The 22,028-nt window shown below is 38.6% G+C and overlaps 2 pseudogenes; both read right to left on the minus strand.

The window, feature by feature from the left end:
* Positions 1–5,753: 5,753 nt before the first annotated feature.
* LOC135227725 (olfactory receptor 10D3-like) lies at positions 5,754–19,358 on the minus strand (annotated as a pseudogene).
* A 683-nt stretch (positions 19,359–20,041) lies between these two features.
* Positions 20,042–20,968, minus strand: LOC135227726 (olfactory receptor 10D3-like; annotated as a pseudogene).
* Positions 20,969–22,028: the final 1,060 nt, after the last annotated feature.

Raw genomic sequence — 22,028 nt, forward strand, 5'->3', positions numbered from 1 at the left:
ATAGTGACCATATAGGACAGAGTAGAACTGCCCCATAGAGTTTCCAAGGAGCGCCTGGTGAATTTGAACTGCTGACCTCTTGGTTAGCAGCTGTAGCACTTAACCACTGCACCACCAGGGTTTCCCATTGCTAAAGGTAGTGTAATTTTCAGAATTACTTTAGAAAATGCTTCATTATTTTCAAATAAAGTGGACAATGTTTTCCTTATAATACAGAAATTCTCCGGAGAAACTCATGAAAGTGCACATTGGGATAAATGTTAAGAATATTCAAGACATAATATTGTACTGTCAAAAATATACAAGTATCTATCAAGTGTATGCTTTACGTCAGCAGTACGTGGCCAAGGTATATGAAGCCATTAAGAGGTACACAAGAATAAAGGACAAGGACTGTAGTCTCAGGGAACATCTAGGTCAACTGGCGTAACATAGTTCATAAAGATAATGTTCTACATCCTAGCTTGGTGAGTAGCATCTGGAGTCTTAAAGATGGTGAGTGGCCATGTAAGATACTACTGATCTCTTCCTGCCTGAAACAAAGAGAGTGAAGGAAATCAAAGCCTCAGGGAAGCAGTTAGCCCACATGAACCACTGCGCTAGGCTGAGACCAGAAGAACTAAATGGTGTCCAGCTACAACTACCAACCACTCTGACCAGGGACACAACAGAAGTCCCAGTTAGAATGAGAGGAAAATGTAGAACAAAGCTCAAATTCACAAAAAAGACCAGACTTACTGGACTGATAGAAACTGGAGGAACCTCTGAGACTATCACCCTAAGACTCCATTTTAACCTGGAATGGAACCCACTCCCAGAGGTCATCTTTCAGCTAAATAACAGATTGGCCTATAAAATACACAATAACACCCATGAGGAATGTGCTCCTTCAACTATACAAGAAGAAATGTGCTACATTTGCCCAAAAACACAGATGAGAAGACAAGGAGGGGCAGGGAAACTGGAGGAATGGAAATGGAGAGAGTGCTGACACATCGCCTGGATAGCTACCAACCTCAGGGAAAAATTTGTGTATGAATTGTTGAATGGTAAACTAATTTGCTATGTAAAATTTCACCTAAAGCAAAATAAAATGTTCAAAAACAAACAAACAAAAGATTGTATTTTGCAATGTAGCAATACATTCCAATTTAGAAAAACAATGATAAAAAGAAAGGTAGTTTAAAAGCAGCCAAGTTAAAAAATACACATTGAATAATACAGAACAAAGATAAGAATGAATAGATAATGCTCATCAAAACTGCGCATGACAGAAGGCAATGGAATGATATATTTAAAAAGCTCAAAAAAAAATGTCAGTCTAGATTTCTATATCCAGTAAACATATTCTTAAAAAAGAAAGCAAAAATAAAGATCTAGTCAGGAAAACAAAATTCTATCATGAGATCTTCATCATCATTTCTATCACCAAGGCCACATTTTCCAACTACTGACCCTTCTTCTTTGTTTCCAACTTTCACATTCCAATCACCAGCAATTATCAATGCATCCTGACTGCATGTTTGATCAATTCCAGACTTTGCAAGTTGGTAAAAATCTTCAATTTCTTCATCCTTGGGCTTCTCCTTGCTGGGTAAATTCCTTAACTTTCTGTGTCTCAATTTTTTCATGTATAAAATGGGGATAAAAATCATGTTACTTCATAGGATTGTGATGAGGATTAAATGGGTTAATATAATAAAAATGTTTAAGAATAATATTTGGTACATGGTAAATCTTTAAAAGTGTACTCTATTGTTATTATCACATTTTATGATGGACAATTCTATTATGCCTGAATTTACTATCTACTCTCTCTACTTGAGGGAGTCAACTCCTAGTAGAAGGAGGTGACTCATTAAATGCAGGGGCTGGGTTCATCCTTATAGTATTTGCAAAGAGTTATAGTGTCTGCTACAAAACAAGCACTCAATAAATAATGACTGAATTATTACTTCTGCAGGGTGCTTTGTGGGAAAAGGGATTTGGGGACATCAGGCCTGACCTTTGGCCAAATTGAAATCTAGAGAAAAATGTATCTATGTGCCTTGTCATTGGCCTTCTTCTAACTTCCCTCAACCATAAACAGACATCTCTTTTTTCTCAGCCAGATATCATCTCATTTCTGTTACTTCCTAGGGAATTTGCTATTGAAGAAAGAATGTAAAATTTGTAAAGATACATATTTTTTTTAATGGCAGAATATCTGGCATGAAAAGATATTTTTGGAATAGTGTTCTGACCAGGTTGATTGAAAATGTCCCTTTATGGAAATAATTAAGATTGACTTGATATACACATTTTGTGCTTCTCTTCCTGGCCTCATTATAATGAGAAGAATATTGCTGAGTTGACAGGGTCTGAATCCTCTTTAAAGAACATTGCTAGTCCCTGGGTGGTACAAACAGTTATGCCCTCAACTCCTAGTTTAAAGGTTTTAGGTTCAAACCCATCCAGAGGCACCTCAGAAGACAGGCCTGGAGATCTGCTTCGGAAAGATCACAGCCTTCAAAACCTTACGGAGCAGTTCTACTTAGCACACGTGGGGCCACCATGAGTCGGAACTGACTCCACAGTAACCAACAACAACAACAAGAAGGCTGGGTTCTATTGTTTACATTGTAGACTGTCAGCCTCAGGCCTCACAGCAGCTCCTAATATGAGGGCTCTGAGAAAAAATTCCTGAAAAAGCTGGATGAATTTGTCTTATAAATGTTTTTCTTTGTTAATGTGATTTTAAATATTCCTGAAATGAAAGTTGTTTTTACTTAAGAATTTTCAGATTGTTTGTGGGTACCTAGGGGAAAGGAATTGGGTGAAAGCCCTGGGAGTTACTAGACCTGATTTTTCCTTGCAAAACTAGTTATTTTATTGACTAATCAGAACCGCTCAAATGAAAGGAGGGACAAACTGGTGGTTGCCATAGAAAAGTTTGTTTTTAATAAAAAATAAAAGGGAGGAAGAACTAAAGCACCCTGTGCCACTCTCTTTTGAGCAAATTATAACAACAAGGGCCATAGGGGCTTTTCTGTTGTGACTGTGAATTATCTCAGAGATTTGTAGAGCAAGCATAGCTCAGAGCACACTGGAAGAAATGAGGACTTAAACACATGTTTTTACCTTGGTAATAAAAAAAAGAAGGAAAGAAAAACCCGACTCATAGACTCTATAACACAGAGTAGAACTGCCCCCTAGGGTTTCCAAGGCTGTGATCTTTCGGAATCATACTGCTATATCTTTCTCCTGAAAAGCCACTGGTGGGTTCAAACTGCTGAACTTTTGGTTAGCAGCTGAGCACTTAACCACTGAACCATCAGGGCTCCTTACTCCGGTAATAGGAAGCCACTAATTAACAATTCACTAAAAAAAAAATTAATAATTAAAACCCAAAAGGATTCTACCTTTAAAAATGAGATCAAAATTAATTAGCTATGTAATCTCTGAGGAAAACCACATTTAGTTGGATCAGTAATAGAAAAACAAAGGAAATTTTGCAACATTGGATTTGGATTCCTTTAAAAATGGATGTGCTATTTTGACTTCAGTTTTTTTTAATTTGTCCTAAAATGTTTCCAAGAGTTGAGTCACTGATGTCCATGATGCTGTCTTAATAAAAAGGTCTTGACCTGTAGTAAGCATTAGTTTTCTCCAAGCCAGTTACCCCGGACAGCCAACCACTACACACGAATCATGCAAATGGAACTAAATGAGCTTCAAGCATATTTTCAAGAGTAACCCCCTACAAAGGGAGTCTAATTCCAGATGCCCAGCATACCAGTGACTGGATTTTAAGTCCTCAGTTCTGAGAGCACGTGGGAGCAAAGGGCAGAAGGAGGACAAGTTGGGGCAGGAGCATCCTCTGAGGAGAAAACAAATCTCAAAGCTTGGACTTCCATTTCGTATCTGTTGAGCCTATAAATAAAATCACCTGAGTCCTCTGCTGCCAAATCTTACCCACCTGACTTTCTGAAAATGCTCTCCTTAACAGAGAACTAAAAGCAGCTGGTTGGCATGGCAGCTCTTAAAGACCATGCCTCATTTTCCACCACATATGCATATTAGGGCCTGTATCCCTGGCACATCCTCCAGAAGCAAGCATATTTTTATGCAAATAATGTGACCCTTCTCGGTTTGTTTGCCAGCCATGCCTTCCCCACAAGAGGTATTTTCATAGGAACGTCTATGCCATTTTTTTAAACACGTTGCTGTGAAGAAAATTAGCATAGTGAGCTTGTGAGGATGCTTGGGCTGGGGGTGGTAAGAAATGCAGAAGGCACATGCTATTTGTATAAAAATATGGTACTTTCCAAAAGTGTTTTATATCTTTAAGTTAATTAGACATTGATATACATATAAATCCATTGCCGTCGAGTCGATTCCAACTCGTAGTGACCCTATAGGACAGATAAACATATAATTTTATATACATATAGATATATATATGTCAGAGCAGAGGGAAAATGCATTCCCATTGTTACCAAAGCAACCAAATCAATACCTTTACAGTTATGTCATGTATATTAGTCCTGGAAGATACCAAGTAGATCACATAGTGGATGGTGCAGAGGCTTTCAAACTTTTTCCAATGGAATCTTGCCCAGAAATCTAATAAATAAGAAAGGTTTTTTTTAAAAAAAGTTCTCATTAACTATACTTGAAAACCGTGGAGTAAATACCATAAAACCCTGGGGTTTGCAAAACCACTGACCCAGTCTAATAGCCTGACCTGATAAAACCACTGAGTATGGTAAAGACACACTAATAGCTAGTAGCAAAGTGGAAACAGAGCCGAGTCCAGGATTCTAGTCACAATGTTTTTCACTTTCCTTAGGAAGGTGGGGCTAACCTTATTTGCCTTAGGACCTTCAGGTAGAGAGACCAGGCATAAGGCCAAGCATAAGAATGGTGTGGGGTGGGGGTAGAGCATCTATGTTGACAAATTCTAAGTTATTCTGTTTCTAGGCATTTAGGAAGGAAAAAAAAATTATCTCACCTCTAACATTCAGTCTTCCTAATATTAAAAGACAGATAATATTATATTGCTCTCTCGATCAGTTATTTATTTTTTTTTATTGCCGTCCTTCATAGACTTGGTCTCACACATAGTTTATTTTTGCTAGCTACTGACGAGTTGCCCCAACACATGGCGATCCCATGCTTAATGGAACAGAATGCTGCCTAGTCCTGAGTTATCCCAATGATTGGTTGGGGATCAGACTGCAGTGATCTATAGGGTTTTCATTGACTGATTTTTGGAAAGTAGATCACCAGGCTTTTCCTTCTAGTCCGTCTTACTCTGGAAGCTCTGTTTAAACGTGTTCAGCATCACAGCAACATGAAAGCTTCCATTCACAGACACATGGTAGCTGTGCATGAGGTACATTGGCCAAGAATCAAACCAGAGTGTCCAAGGTGGAAGGTTAGAATTCACAAGCTGAACCCCCAATACCATCTTACACATAGTTTGGAGGGAAGTAAATAGGGAAAGATGGAGAAAATTGTGCTATGGTAAAATCCCTCCTTTTAGTGGCAGGTGGTTCTCCACAGAAGTAAGGCAAAATAACAACAACCAAGACTATTATTTTTGAAGGGTGAGGTGGGGAAGGACAACATATAAAATAAACGAGAAGATAAAGCATTAAGATATAGCTGCCCATATGATTCAGAGTGTGGTACAAAGTCAAAGTCATTGTCACATGCGAGGATGCCAAAAAAAATTTTTCATATCATGGGACAGAAAGAATCCCAGGTCATCCATCCATTCATCCACGTTTATTCCCTCTCAGGAATATGGCCTGTCCTGTACAATATCTTTTTCAGGGCTATTTTTACTTTCTCATTCCTTAAGGTATAGATCAATGGGTTCAGCATTGGTCCTACCAGATTCTTCAAAAGTTGGATCACAGTTCCCAGTATGAATGTGAGCTGCTGGCAGACAGTGATGATAGGTCTATATATATAAAGGCTAGCAATGAGGTGAGCACTGCAAGTGGAGAACAAACACTCAAGGCAGAGACTATGATATGAGTGTAGGATATAAGGATGAGAAGAAAGCAGACAAGAGATAGTAGACCAATGTTGGTGAAACTCATCTTCTGGGCTAGTGATGTATCAGTAAAGGCCAAGGGCAAGAGTGCTGAGATGTCACAGAAGAAGCGACTCACTGTATTCGGGCCACATAATCGTAAGGTGAAAGTGAGGGAAGTCAAGATACTGGAATGGACACACCATAGCAGCCATATGCTCCAGCCAGAGCCATGTAGATTCTAGGTTTCATGATAGGTATGTACTGCAAAGGGTAACAAATGGCAGCGAAGCAGTCATAGGCCACCACGTATACAGAAAGCATTCAATGCTCCCAAGGAAATGGAAGGAGAAGAGTTGGAAGAAATAATCCTAGTAGGAGATGAGTTGGCTCAGTCTCATAAGGTAAAGAAACAATATGGTACAGGTCACAGAGGAGAAACCAATGTCAAACACAGATGAGTTCCATAGGAAGAAATACATGTGTGTGTGAAGATGAGCATAAAAAATAACAGCACAAGGGTAAACAAATTTCCTAGCAATGTGCAGGCATAGAAGGGCAAGAATAGGACAAAGAGTATAGACTCCAAACCCTCTATGTGTGGGATTCCCAAAAATGTGAACTCAGTCACCTCTGAGCTGTTCTTCACCTCCAAGAAAGCCAATCCTAGAAGAGGAAGAGGAAGCAGAGGACATGGAATAATAACCTAGGCTTGATGTTGATGGAGCAAACAGACTGGGACATGAAATTTGAAATTTAAATAACAGTGTTTTAGTCTCTATGTTATGGAAAGACTGCTTACAATTCAAATTGAAGGGCACTATTGTTTCTGTATCAAATATTTTAGTTGCATCACTTCCAAATGTAGATGTTCCTTATTAAAATAACACTAAAGGAACATGGTAGAGTAAGAGTTTTCAAGGTAAGGATGAGGCCCAAACAAAAATATATCCCCCCACTCACGACAGAGTGGAGGGATATTAGAAGCCTCAGAATTAGGGAAGGACTCTGTTATAAAATCTCTGGAGATAGGAACTTACAACTTGAGAATCATTATGTCTGTGAACCATTACCACTGACTACATTACATTTTTCCCTTCTGTTTTTTTGACGAGTTATAAAGGTTCATTGTCAAAAAGAACTTTTCAAGGTCTATCCTGCAGTACAAAGCTGTCAGTATAGCATAATGTCCATACGCCTACAAGGAAGACCACTTAAAACAACTATTATTCAAATTTACACATCAACCCCTGATATCTCAAAGAGGAAGAAACTGAAGATTTTTACCAACTTCTACCATCTGAAATTGACCAAACATGCAATCAAGATGCGTTTATAATTACTAGTGACTGAAATGCAAAATTTAGAAACACAGAAGGATCAGTAGTTGGAAAATACGGCCTTGGTCATAGAAATATATCCTACTATAATAGAGATAACATAACAGAGATTGCATGACAGAATTTTGCCAGACCAACGACATATATTCATTGGAAATACCTTTTTTTCAGCAAGTAAACAGTAACTATAAACATAGACCTCACCAGAAGGAATACAGAAGAATCAAATCAACTAAATCTGTGGAAAGAGAAAATAGAGAAGTTCAATGTCATCAGTCAGAATAAGGCCAGGGGCTGCATCTTAGGCTGGGTTCTCTAGAGAAGCAAAACCAATAAAATATATATATATACAGATTTTTTTTTTATATATGTATAGAAAGAGAGAGAGAGACATATTTATATCAAGGAAATGGCTCATGCAGTTGTACAGGTTGTAACGTCCCAGGCCCGTGGGTCAAGAAAGAGGCTTTTCCTGGTTCGTGTAACTGCAGGGGGCTAGGGAGCCCAAGATCAGCATACTGGAGATCAGGGCTATTGCTCACAGGCTGTGAAAATAGAAGAATCCTAAATATCAACAGGTAAGACCACAAGTAAGCTGCTAGCTGAAGTCCCAAGAATCAGAAGTCAGGTGAACAGAAGCCAACTGCAGGATCCAGAAGGAGCAAATCTCCACAGCAATGCCAAAGCGTCAGCCTACACTCCATGTAGGCCACACGCCCAGGGAAACTCCCTTTAACTTATTGACTATTCACAGCAGATCCCGTCAAGAGATCATGGGGTGATCCCATATCAAATCTCTCCAGGGAAGTGATTGCAACATGATATGTCTGCCAAAACACTGAGAACCATGGCCTAGGCAAGTTGACACACAATCTTAACCAGTGAAACACCATCAATTGCTCATATGCAAGTTCAAGTTGAAGCTGAAAAAATTTAAAACAAGTCCATGAAAACCAAACTGTGAACTTGAGTATATTTCACCTGAATTTACAGACTGTCTTAAGAATAGATTTGATTCATTGAATACTTATGACAGAAAATCAGATGAGTTGTGGAATTACATCAAGGACATCATACATGAAAAAAAAAAAAAAGGTCATTTGAAAGACAAGAAAGAGAGGTGGAGCCAACATGGTGCCATGGGCAGATGCATTATGCCATCCCACTGCAGTGAAGACCCCAAAAACTAAGTAAAACAGACACAAATGTCAATCCTGGAACCCTAAGCATCAAATGAGGGTATAAAGACCTAGATCAAACATTGAATGGAAGAAGAAACTGAAGGAAAACAGAAAACAAGGAGAGATATGGAGTGGAGGTCTTCCTCCAACGAACAGGGCACAGCATCACCATCTTCGAGCACAGCCAGCCATGACCCTGGGCAGGAGTATGGAAAGGCAACTTCATGGAGCTCTCAAAAGGTGACAAAGCACCTGGTAACCAGAGAAACATGCTTTCCCAGCCCTCACTCTTCTGCTGCATTCACCACCTCCACAACATCCTGCCGGGCCACTCTGCACCACAACACCTTGGCTAGACCGGCACCAGCCTGCTGCCAACCAGGCTCTGCTGGGCCCTCACCATTGACAACTATGACACCACATTTACCCCTTTCTTCCTTTTCTTTCTCCTTCCCATCTATCCCTCTATGCCACCTCTACCACTTTCTGCCAGGCCACACTACACTGCTGTGGGTAAGGAGATGCCAGTATGCCACCACCCCAGGTCCCATCCACCTCACCTGCCAGCTTCCACCATGTTATTTTTTTTCCTTTCTTTTCTTTTCCCCTCCCACCTAGCCTTGTATGTCATCTCTATTCCTTCCACTGGGCAATGTCACACTGCCACAAGAGAGCCACAAGCCTACCATTACCCCTGGTCCACCCCGCTGCCACTTGACAGCTTCTGCTGCCCCCCATTTTTTCTCTTTCTTCTTTTTCATTCTCCCTCCCACTTAGCCTTGTATGCCACCTCCCTCACTCCCTGCCGGATCCCGCCACTCTGTTGAGGCTAGAGAGTCACCAGCACACCAGCTTGCCACTGCCCTGGGTTCACTCTGCTTCCATCCAAGGCACCCACCATGTCATCATGTTTTGCTGGCAGAAAACTTCCCAAATATCATAAAAGACAAAAAGCTGACCATCCAAGAAGCTCAAGGAACACCATATAGGATAGACGCCAAAAGAATGTTACCAAGACATAACATAATCACCCTTGCCAAAACCAAAGAATGCTCAGAGCAGTTCAAGAAAAATGGAAAGTCACTTAAAAAGTGGAAACAATAAGACTAAACTCTGATTACTGAGCAGAAACTATACAAACAAGAAGGTAATGGAATGACATGTACAAAACTGTGAAAGAAAAAAAACTGCCAATGAAGAATAAAATATCCTGAAAAACTCTCTCTCAAATACAATGTTGAAATTAGGGCATTTCCAGATAAACAGAAATTAAGGGAATTTGTAAAAACCAAACCAAATTTATAAGACACGTAAAAGTCCTTTGGTTAAAGAGCCAGCAATATCAGACAAAATCAGAGTCTAGGACACAGGACAGCATTAGCCAGATACCAACCTTATAAAGAAGTCTCAGTAACAAAACAAAGCTAAAACAGTTAAAACAGAAACAGAGACATCAATCTGAAAGTGACAACAACATTGAAACATTAAAGGGGGGGATAAACTGTGTAGGTATAGAAATTTCAAACGGAGAGGAAGTCAAGGAGGCATCAAATTATAAAAGACTTGTTGAAATTCGGGAAGATAAAGGTAAATTTCAAGGTAACTTTTTTACAAAGGTAATAAAACTACTCTTCAAAATAAAAAAAGCAGAAAAACATAAAGTCTCAGTAAACATAAAATTTATAATAAAGAAAGAAAAAAAAAAAGAAAATCCACAAAAAAAGAACTCAGCACAGGAAAGTAAGAGGAACAAAGAAAACATCAGCACCACACACACACACAATATGACAGCGTCAAACTCATACTTATTGAATGTGAATGCCTCAATGTACCTGGAAAGAGAAAGAGAGTGGCAGAATGGATAAAAAACATGACCCATCAATATCCTGTTTACAAGAGATGTATCTTAGAAACACAGGCACAAATATATTAAAAAACCAAAGGATGGAAAAAAAAATATCAAGCAAACTGTAACCAAAGAAAGGGCAGGAGTGGCAACACTAATCTCAGATAAAATAGACTTTAAGGCAAAATCGACCATAAAAGACAAGGAATAATGATTAAAGAGACAATCCACCAAGACGATATAGCCTTAATAAATATCAATGAACCCAACGACAGGGCTGTAAAATATACAAGACAACCCTAACAGCACTGAAAAAAGAAATAGAGAGTTTCACATCAGTAGTGGGAGACTTCAACACATCACTCTCGGTAAAGGACAGAGTATCTAGAAAGAAATTTAACAAAGATACAGAACATCTACAGGCCAAAATCAACCAACTTGACCTCACAAAGATGTATTGAACACTCTACCCAACAGCAGCAAAGCATATATTCTTTTCCAATGGATGCAGAATATTCTCCAGGATAGAATATATTTTAGGCCACAAAGCAGCTCTCAACAAAATCCACTACATTGAAATAATAGAAACCATTCTTTCTGATTGCAACATAATAAAAGTCAAAATCAATAATAGGAAGATGATAAATCACATACATGAAAACAGAAAAATACCTAGCTTAAAAACAGCTGGGTAATAGAAGAAATCGAAGAGGGAATACAAAAATTCCTAGAATTAAATAAGAATGAAAACATATCATCAAAAACCTTTGGAACATAGGAAAGATCCTGCTCAGAGGTCAATTTATAGCAATGTCAAAAAGAAGACTGGGCCAAAATCAAAACATTAGCCCCACAAATTGAACACATAGAGAACAGCAAAAGGAGCCCACAGCCACCAGAAGAATGGAAATAATAAAGATTAGAGTAGAAATAAATGAAATACAGAACAGAAAACCAATAGAAAGAATCAAAAAGACCAAAAGCTGATCCTTCGAAAAGATCAACAAAGTCGACAAACCATTGGCCAAAGAGTCAAAAGAAAAATAGAGGAGAAAGAAAATAACCCAAAAAACAAATAGATGAGGGACAACAGATCCAACTGAAATAAAAATAATCATAGGAGAATACTATGAAAAATTGTACTTCAACAAATTTGAGAGGAAACAGGCAATTTTCTAGAAACATACCACCTACCTAAACTAACACAAGCTGAGATAGAGAATCTGAACAGACCCATAACAGAGAAGAGATTGAAGAGGCAATTAAAAAAAAAAAAAATCCCAACAACAACAACAACAAAAACCCTGGCCCAGGTGGCTTCACTGGAGAATTCTACCAAACATTCAGGGAATATTCAAACCAGCACTACGCAAACTATCTCAGAGCATTCAAACAAAAAGAATACCCCCAAATTTATTCTATAAAACCAGCATAATCCTGATGCCAATGCCAGGCAAAGACCGCAAAAAGTAAAAATTACAGACCAATATCTCTCATGAGTATAGATGCAAAAATTCTCAACAAAATTCTAGCCAATAGAATTCAGCATCATATCAAAATAAATAAATAAAATAAACCACATGGGATTCATACCACCTATGCAAGAATAGCTCAACATTAGAAAATCAACCAACATAAAAAAAAGAACAAAAGAAAAGAATCACATGATCGGCTCAATAGACGCAGAAAAGGCATTTGATAATGTCTAACGCTCATTCCTGCTAATAATGCTCGATAAAATAGGAGTAGAAGGGAAATTCCTCAACATAATTAAGGGCATCCATACAAAATAACAGCCAACATCATTCTCTATGGACAGAGGCTGAAAGCATTTACCCTGAGAACGGAAATAAGAGAAGGACACCCTTTATCACCAATCCTATTTAACATTGTGCTGGGAGCCCTAGAGAGAGGAATAAGGCAGGAAAATAAACAAAGAGCATCCAAATTGAAAAGAAAGAAGTAAAACTTTCCCTATTCACAGATGATATGATCCTCTACATAGAGAAGTCAGTTGTCAAAAACCAAAGACAAAAAGAGAATCTTAAAAGTAGCAAGAGGGAAGCAACAAATCATGTACAAATCAATTGCTTTCATGTCAATTCTGACTCATAGTGACCCTATAGGACAGAGTAGAATTGCCCCAAATGGTTTCCAAGGCAATCTTTACGTAAGCAGACTGCCACATTTCTTTCTTCTGTGGAGCAGCTGATGGGTTTGAACTCTGAACTTTTGGTTAGCAGCTGAGCTCAACCACTGCGCCACTAGGACTTCTATCATGTACAAGGGATCCTCAATAAGGTAATTCACAAATGAATTATTTTTTGTGTGTAATTTCTTGGTGATGTAATGTTTTTTCACTAATGGATGCATGCTGAATCACTTAAGTGTTGGTAATCTTTTATCATGTAATTTTTTTTAATTAATATTATACAACACACATATATAGCAATGAACTCTGGAAGTAAGATAGGTGGAATGAGGCAGGAAAAAATTGTCTATTATTACCAATTTTTTTGGTTGTTGTTGTTGAGTGAAACTTTTGAAAGCATGTTATAACACACAAAGGCACTGTACATAATTGCATAACTGCCCTTAGAACTAATTAGCTGATCCCCTCAGGTCATATTGTGGAGGATGATTACATCATTGTATAGCTGCCAAATTACATCATTACATAACTGCCAAGCCATTGTGAATCATGGCCCAGCAAAGTGGCCTCACGACCTAAACCATCACAAAAGGATAAAAAAAAAAAAAAAAAGATAGGATAATGCAAATACCATACCTCCAAACCAATATGAGAATACACAAATGGAAACATTGCATAATTCCAGCCTCCTATATAAAACTAAAGCCCCAAAAGAAAGGGCTGTCATGGGAACATCACCACTGCAATAAATTACTTCTTACAGCAAAACAAGTAAAGTACTTGCAGCTTGAAACAAGAAGATAGGTCCTTGACGATTGCAGGAAGCGTACATGCACTACATCAAGGACAATACAATGTGTGCTTACAGTGTATTAATCTGACAAAAATAAGATTTTCACATGAACATTACCTAATTCCAAAAACTGAACTGGCCCAATAACATAAGAACCAAAAAAAAAAAAAAAAGCCAAACCTGTTGCTGTCAAGTTGATTCTGGCTTATGGTGACCCTATAGCCACCATATAGGACAGGGATATTTTTAGTATTTTAGTCAGGGCAGGGACTTCTGTAGGTGCTTAAATCTGAAGGAAGTTTATCCGCACCATGATGTTGTCCTGAGAGGTTATTGCAGGAGGTGCTTCAGGTAGGAGGAGTGACTGTGAATGACTTTTGTCTCCTTTCCCTCTGTATGGCAAGAAAAGCCTTGCAAGTATATTTACTCTTTCCTTTATGTTATTGGGAGAGTTACAAAAGCTTATCGATAAACCCCAGAGGCAGAAAATGTGAGTGGTACTCATGTATACCAGTATACAGGAAAGCGTTGTAACGGCCAGCATCTTATCAGGAACCATGGAGGCCAGAAAGAAGTGAAATCGCATATTCAAAGTGATGAAGAAAAAACAACAACAACAACAAAAAAAAACAGTCAACCCAGAATTTTATATCTGGTAAAACTATCCTTCAAGAATGCTAGAGAAATTAAGACATTGCCAGATATACAAAAGCTGAGAGAGTTTGTTACTGGTACACTTGCCCTTTGAGAATCCTAAAAGGAGATTTTTATCACGCTGAAATAAAAAGACACTAGACAGTAACTCAAAGCTACATGAAAAAATAAAGAACACTGGGAAAAACAACTACATAAGTAAATATAAAAGCCAGTATTACTGTACTTTTGGTTTATAACTTCTTTCTTCCCTATATTATATAAAAGGTAAATGCATAAAAAATAATTATAAATCTATGTATAAGATGGAACCTGTGACAATAACAATGTAAAAGGGGAGAAGAAAAGATGTACAAGAATACGGTGTTTGCATATGACTTAAATTAAATTGATATTTTTCAAACCAGGTTGTTAAAGTTTAAGAGGTTAATTGTAACCCCCAAGGTAACCACTAAGAAAATAACTAAAAGACACACAGAAATTTAGAAAAGGAGGGAATCAAAAGGTACATAGGAAAAAAAGACAAAATAAAAGCAGCAATGAGTTGAGGAAAACAAATAGCAAAATGACTGAAGTAAGTCTTTCCCTTTCATTAATTACTTTAAAGGTAAATGGATTAAACTCTCAAGACAAGAGACTCATTTTAGATATAAAGACACAGAGAAGTTGAAAGTAAAAAGATGAAAAAGTCATTCCAAGCAAATGGTACCCAAATGTAGCTGGGGTTGCTACATTATCATCAGGGAAAAATAAAAGAAAAAAGATTTTAAGTCACAAAAAGTTACAAGAGACAAAAAACAACATTATGGGTCGATAAAAGGTTCAGTTCATTGAGGAGATATAACAATTATAAACATACACAACCCAACAACAGAGCCTCAAAATATGTGAAAGCAAAAATTGACAGAAATTAAGTAATAGTTCTACAATAATAGTTGGAGACTTTAATACCCCATTTTCAATAAGGTATAAAACAAGACAGATTAATAGAGGACATGAGCACCAATATAAACCAATTAGACCTAACAGACACGTACCAAACAGTCCAATTAACAAGAGAATGCACATTCTTTTCAGACACACGTGAAACATTTATTGATCATATTTCTGTTTCATTTATCTAAATAGTCTAATTTTCTACAGCTATTCCTCTTCTATTATGCTTTTTTGGATTCCTGGCATTTCACCAGTCTAATTTGTCAATGTCTCACTTAAGATGTGATGCTCAGACTTTGAAGGTGCAATGGCACTTAGAATGTGCCTGGTACATAGGAAGGCACAAGTGCCTGTTGAATGAATGAATGATTTCTTCTTTCCCCAACTCTTGTGTTCCTTTATGTTGGAGTCAGTTTACTTGTAATATCTGAAATTCTTCCCACCTGTGTGGATACCTTCTCTCATTGAAAAGAAGAAAATGACAGCTCCTATCTTCCTCTCGGTATCTAATATCCTTGAGATTTCTCTTTTTCAGGCCAAACGTTTTTGCTCCCATGTTTATATATTAAATTGGTGTTATTTTTCTTTCCCCAAAAGAAGGGGCTTTCACAGGGATGTTAGTCACTGCTGAGAGGATGATGTCTGACTTCATAAGCCAGCACGTTTTTTACATTCATGTAGTCTCTGTATTCATATTTCTTTTGTTTCTTCTATTATCCATTTAATAATATCATTTTTAAAGTTACAGCTTCATACAGACCTGCTAAAAGAAATCAAAGAAAAGACGTTTTGCCTAAATCAGGTTCAGAGTGCTAATTGGCTGTAGCAATCTGTGCAATGGTGGAACCATTAATCAGTGTGAGAAACACAAGGAGAAAAAGAGACTCATGGGGGCAGATTTAAGACCATTTTTGAAAACTACTTCTTCATTGGAGATACTCCTTTTTTGGATGATTTGGGTTTCATTTTAATTGGACACATTGATCTCTTTCAGTCCCATGATTCCAGGACTTGTTGCATGACATCCTGTCCTCAATACAACATATAGAGTGTCCCAGGGACCCTAGATAGGTAAAAGTATCTTCTGCTGAGAGGATGAAATGGTCCTTGTTAATGAGGAAGCTTGCAACTGTACTAAAGGAGTTTTCATACTAATATATTAAAAATGAAATAATAGGGTGTGGGTTAGGAAGAATCAGAGAGTGGCATTGTTAAAATTTCTAGGAAGGGATTTAAGAAAATAGTGCCCCATCTACAGAGGTTAGTAGATAAAAGAACTCTAGCAATAAAAAGCTGCAATGAACTGGGAGCAAATGAAGGAATGAAGTTTGGCAGTTGCCTTTGGTCCTATGTTCCTCTCTGTACTACTTTCCCTTATAAAAAAAAAATACAGGCCATTATTTTGAGCCTTTCTATCACCTTTCTTTTATTTATTTATTTATTTATTTTCACTTCCCTACCCTGGATCCCAAGATTTCAAACACATAACCCTTTTCAAACCACTACTGGATAATTGGAGCCCTGGTGGTGCAGTGGTTGAGTTTTGTTGATAACCAAAAAAAAGTAACCAGCTGCTTCTTGGAAACCTCATGGGGCAGTTCTACTCTGTCCTATAGGATGTCTGTGAGTCAGAATCCACTCAACGGCAACAGGTTTCAGGTTTTTTTATTGGATAATTGCAAAAATAGAAAGCAGGGAATATGCAAATGGGCAGATAAAGAAAAAACATTAATTTTAAGATAATAGTTATACAAATTTCTATATAAGCCCAAAACAGCCATGATTAATGAGCACCCTTCTAGAAGAGGTCAAAATGAGTAGTTGGGTGTTCTATAACATTTGACTTCTGGTCATTGGAGTAAATATGCATTTCATATTCTTCCAAAGAACTAGGAATGGCAAAAGAGGGGCTCCAGTATACTGAGTACTTAGAAAATTCTGGGAGTTTGGCATGATGGGGCTTGGTTGTTTGTCTTTATGGAGAACTAGGAGAGGATCAAAGATCAGAGCTTTCAGTATGGATTACACCTCAACATAAAGAAAACAAAAATCTTCACAGCTGGACCAATAAGCCATATCATGATAAACAGAGAAAAGACTGAAGTTGTCAAGGATTTCATTTTACTTGGATCCACAGTCAATACCCACAGAAGGAGCAGTCAAAAGATCAAAAGACACATTGCATTGGGCAAATCTGCTGCAAAAGCCCTCTTTAAAGTGTTGAAAAGCAAAGATGTTCCCTTGAGGACTATGGTGCGTCTGACCAAAGCCATGGTGTTTTCAATCACCTCTTATGCACGTGAAAGCTGGACTATGAATAAGGAAGACTGTAGAAGAATTGGTGCCTTTGAATTATGGTGTTGGAGAAGAATATTGAATATACCATGGACTGCCAAAAGAACGAACAAATCTGTCTTGGAAGAAGGACAACCAGAATGCTCCTTAGAAGCAAGGATGGCAAGACTACGTCTCACATAGTTTGGACATGTTGTCAGGAGGGATCAGTCCCTGGAGAAGGACATCATGCTTGGTCAGCAAAAAAGAGGAAGATCCTCAATGAGATGGATTGGCACAGTGGCTGCAACGATGGGCTCAAGCATAACAACAATTGTGAGGATGGTGCAGGACCAGGCAGTGTTTTTTTCTGTTATACTTAGGGTCACTATGAGTCAGAACCGACTCGATGCACCTAACAACAACTAACAGAAGAGGAGAAGTTAGCACCATACAGTTAGAACAAAGAATATCTATCTGTCTTTACATCCATTCACCCATCCATGCATCCACCCTTCCACCCATCCACACTTCCACCCATCCACCCAAACACCCACCCACCCACCCACCCATCCATCCATCCGTCCTTCATTTATCTGCCTATCCCGTGAGACCACGACCAATTTTAGTTGCCAGTACCACTCTAATAGCCCAGTTAACTTCAGAAAATAGCAGTATCAATACAGAAGATACTTGGTTTTATATAAATATTAGGCAGGTCCCCAGCATAGGTGGAGCATGACTAAAATATGCAAGGTGCATTCTTCCTACTAGAGAGTTATCATTGCCTACCAGAGTTTGTTTCTTTGTGAAGGTAATGGGGCATAAAATGCCATGACTTCTGGCATTATGCTTTTGCCCTCCCAGCCCTGTCAGGGCACCTAATCCCATCACCGAGAAAGCCATAGTAACTCACATCCATACACACACCACACATTATGTCCTTCACCAGACTGAAAGCATCAGGAGGAGATTCACTCTGTCTAGGACTCCTCTAAGGTGAGATAAAATATCGTAACAAAGTTCGGTAATCTTGACAAAACAGTTTTTGGACATGCCAACCCCATCCCTCTTGGTATTTTAAGGTTGAAATATTCTGATTGATACTGTGGTAAAGAAGCTTAGAAACTCCTGAGATGGGTGAGATTGTGTTCTGTGACTTCAATTTTCTGCATGCCCAAGAAAATTGGCCAGAAATCGATCTCTGGTACAAGGACCTGAGGTGCAAGGAATTGCTTAATATGGCTCTTCTAGTCATACTCTTTGTGACTCCACACAGTGATTCAGTGGAGCCATACAAATAAGATGTATGGAACCTTAACAAGGTATGGTGGTTGGTGTTGTGTGTCAGCTTGGCTAGGCCATGATTCCCAGTATTGTGTGGCTGTCCTCCATTTTTTGATCTGATGTAATTATCCTGATTATTATTCTTTTTATGTGTTACAAATCCTAACCTCTATATGTTAATGAGGCAAGATTAATGTGAAGTGTATCTTGAGTCACAGCCTTGCAGGGAGGTATGACTTAAGTCCCACCCTTATTCAAGTCACACCTTTCCCTGGTGTGTGGTCTGTATCCATGTATATATGGCAGGACTTTTTCTCCTCATCTGGAACTTGGGTCCAGCTCTTCTTTGTTTGATCTCTGGTTCTTGGGGCTTGAGCCAATGGCCTGTCATTTGACCTGCTGATTCTGGCAGTCTCCACCTTCCACATCCTGTGGGCCAGTAGCCTATCACCTGACCTGATTCTCCAGCTTCCACAGCTTTGTGAGCCAGCAGCCTATTGTCTAGCCTGCTGATTTGGGTTCATCAGCCCCTGCAGCCATGTGAGTCAGGAGAAGCTTATATCTGGCCCATGGATTTGTAATTTGCCAGCCTCCACGACCACATGAGCCGTTTCCTTGATATGGTTCATGAGTTTGGTGAGACATTGCAGTGAATTATGGAACCAAAAGACAGCAGAGAGTATACTGAGGTTAAGAGGAGCTGTTGGTGTTAGAGATGATGGAGTGGTATAGCATTTTGGAAAAGTTGGACTCTTGGGAGATCTGTAACCTCTGCCTCATAGGAATCAGCTTTGTGCTGATCCTTCTAAAAGGCTTATGAAGTGGAAAGAACTGTTTTAATGAGCAAAAGTAGAAGACATTTACCTTCATGCCGAAGAAAAGTGGTTAGAAGTGAATCTCTGCTACAAGGACCAGAGGTGCGAGAACATTTCTATGTATTAGTATGGATCCCGTCTAAATGGACCTCCTACAAGGCACAGTTGTCACTTTTTGTACTTGAGGTGCTATGGTGCTCTCCACAGGGTGCAATCACTGTGTTCCTTAATGTTCATTCCTTCACTGCCCAGCCCTGATCAATAATTCAACCTCTGCCCTTGTGGGACTCAGTATATGTCAAAGGTCACTCCTAAATGATTATCCACATAGCCTTTTAAAAGTGTTTTTATATTCAGCTACCCCTATGACAGAGGTTGACAAACTATGGCCTATGAGACAAATATTACCTGTTACCTGTTTTTGTAAATAAAATTTTTTTGGAACACGGCAATATTCTTTTTTTTTTTTTTTTTTTTAATGCTATGTTTGGCTGCTTTCATGCTACAATAACGGAGCTGAGTATTTGTTATAAAGGTCATATAGCCACAAAGCATAAAATATTCACCATCTAGAGAAAAATTTGCCAATCCCTAGTCTATGAGAAGGCAGATGTCGCAGGTTTGTTGATTTCCAGCTCTCTTTGTGGTAGAAATACCATTACAACTGGCATGAATGTAGATTTTTAAAATTATTTTAATACCCAAATAAGGAGAAAATAAAGTTTATCCACAATCTGACTAGTGACTTCCTTCCAAAACAATCTGGCCCCCAGCCAGTTTCTTCAATGTTACCTTGGCATGTTTGTTTCTCAGAGTGTAGATTGTGGGGTTCAGCATGAGGGTGACTACATTGCCAAAGATCTGCAGTGTGCTTACCAACACCTCGCTCAAGGGTGGCTGAGTGCAGATGAGGGCACAGGGCCCAAAGAACAGTGTGACCACTGAAAGGTAGGAAACACAGGTGGTTGCTGCCTTGTGCCTCCCTTCAGCTGAGTGCATCTTTAGGATTGCAATGACGATTTGGACATAGGAAGCAAGGATGAAGAGGAAGCAGGTCATGGGCACAAGGTCGATGTTGGTGAAGCTCACAGTCTCAATGATAAGGATGTTCCCACAGGCCAGTTTATAGGGAAGATGTCACAAAAGGAATAATCTACCTCATTAGACACACAGTATGGCAGGTGGAAGGTCAGCATAGTAAGAATTGTGTATAAAAGGAACTAGTAAGCCAGGTGCCAGCAGCCAACACTGTACACACCCGGTGGTTTGTGATGATGGTGTAATGCAGTGGGTGGCAGATGGCAGCAAACCAGTCGTAAGCCATCTCCGTATAGGGCAGGCACCCAGTGCTGCCTAAAAGTGGTAGAAAAAGATCTGGGACATACAACCACCCAGGGAGATGAGTCGGTTCCTCAAGAGCAGTTTGGCCAACATCTCTGGGTTGCTCACAGAAGAGAAACCAATGTCTAACACTGACAGTTTACAGAGAAAGAAGTACATGGGGGTGTGGAGGCAGGAATCAAACATCACAGCCAAAAGGACTAGCAGCTTTCCTAGCAGAGTGCAAAGGTAGAAGATCAGGAAAGCAAAAAAGAGCAGAGTTTCTTGCCCCTCTGCTTGTGGAATGTCCAACAGGATGAACTCTGTTACTAAGGTGTGATTCATTATCGTCATAGAAGTTGGAAATCCGACTGGAGAGGAGGAAAAAGGCAGTATGTTATAATCCAAAGTACAAATTTTGCTACCTTTCCTATTTACCATGCCAGGATTGGAAAAAATGTGATAGACTTAGTAGATTCACAAGAAGAAAGGAAATCATAGCTTTACTAATGAAAAGATACTTTTTATTATGACTCAGAATGCAGGACAAGCGTCTTCAGAAGGAGTGCAATATGTCATTGGGAGGTCTGAATGCAGGTTACTTGACTGGCAAATAGATCTTATTTTACTACCGTTAGTATAAAAAATAGCAAATGACATAAAGAGTAGAAACATTGAAGACTAAGAAAGGAAAGACAAAGACAGAAAGGAAAACGAAATAGAGAAAAAGAAAAAGATAACCTGAAATTGTGGTTTGTATAGAATTTTCATAACCTTTTTCAAATTAGGCCTTAATAGAATCCTGTAAGATAGGTATTCTTATTTGCACCTCCTAGGTGATGAACAAAATAGGAATGAAGGGAGTTAAATAGCTTGCCAACATCCTCACATACAGCATGTGGCAGGTAGGGATTCAAACCCAAGGATTCTAAATGCATTATACCATAATTGGGAAAGAGGAGAAAGAATTATGGAAATGTGGGTAAAATTAAAATCAAAGTATTCTCTGTATTAAAGGAACCTTAAAGGCTATTTAGTTCAATCATTCATTCTTTTATTTGGATTACTTCATCCACATCGCCATAAAGTGGCTGGCTAGTCTACACACAATTACTTTAAATGACGGAGAAAGTTTTACCTCTCAGACATTGCTATTCCATCTTTCTAAAACCTTGATTTTTTCTTTTTATTTTTTGTTATTCTTTTTGTTGGTGGTGTTGGTTGTTTGTTTTAAGTAAATTCTATTCACTGTAGCTCTTATCCATTGGCCTTAGATTTACTCTTGGGAGCATAATAAATAAGGTTTCTGCCATATGAAAAATCATCGGAAATTTGAAGGCTACAAGTTTTTAGTCTTCCTTGCTTTGGTCTAACATGTACTGTTTTTCCAATGCTATTTAAATGG

This window comes from Loxodonta africana, chromosome 15, assembly GCF_030014295.1.
Source record: "Loxodonta africana isolate mLoxAfr1 chromosome 15, mLoxAfr1.hap2, whole genome shotgun sequence".
NCBI lineage: Eukaryota > Metazoa > Chordata > Mammalia > Proboscidea > Elephantidae > Loxodonta > Loxodonta africana.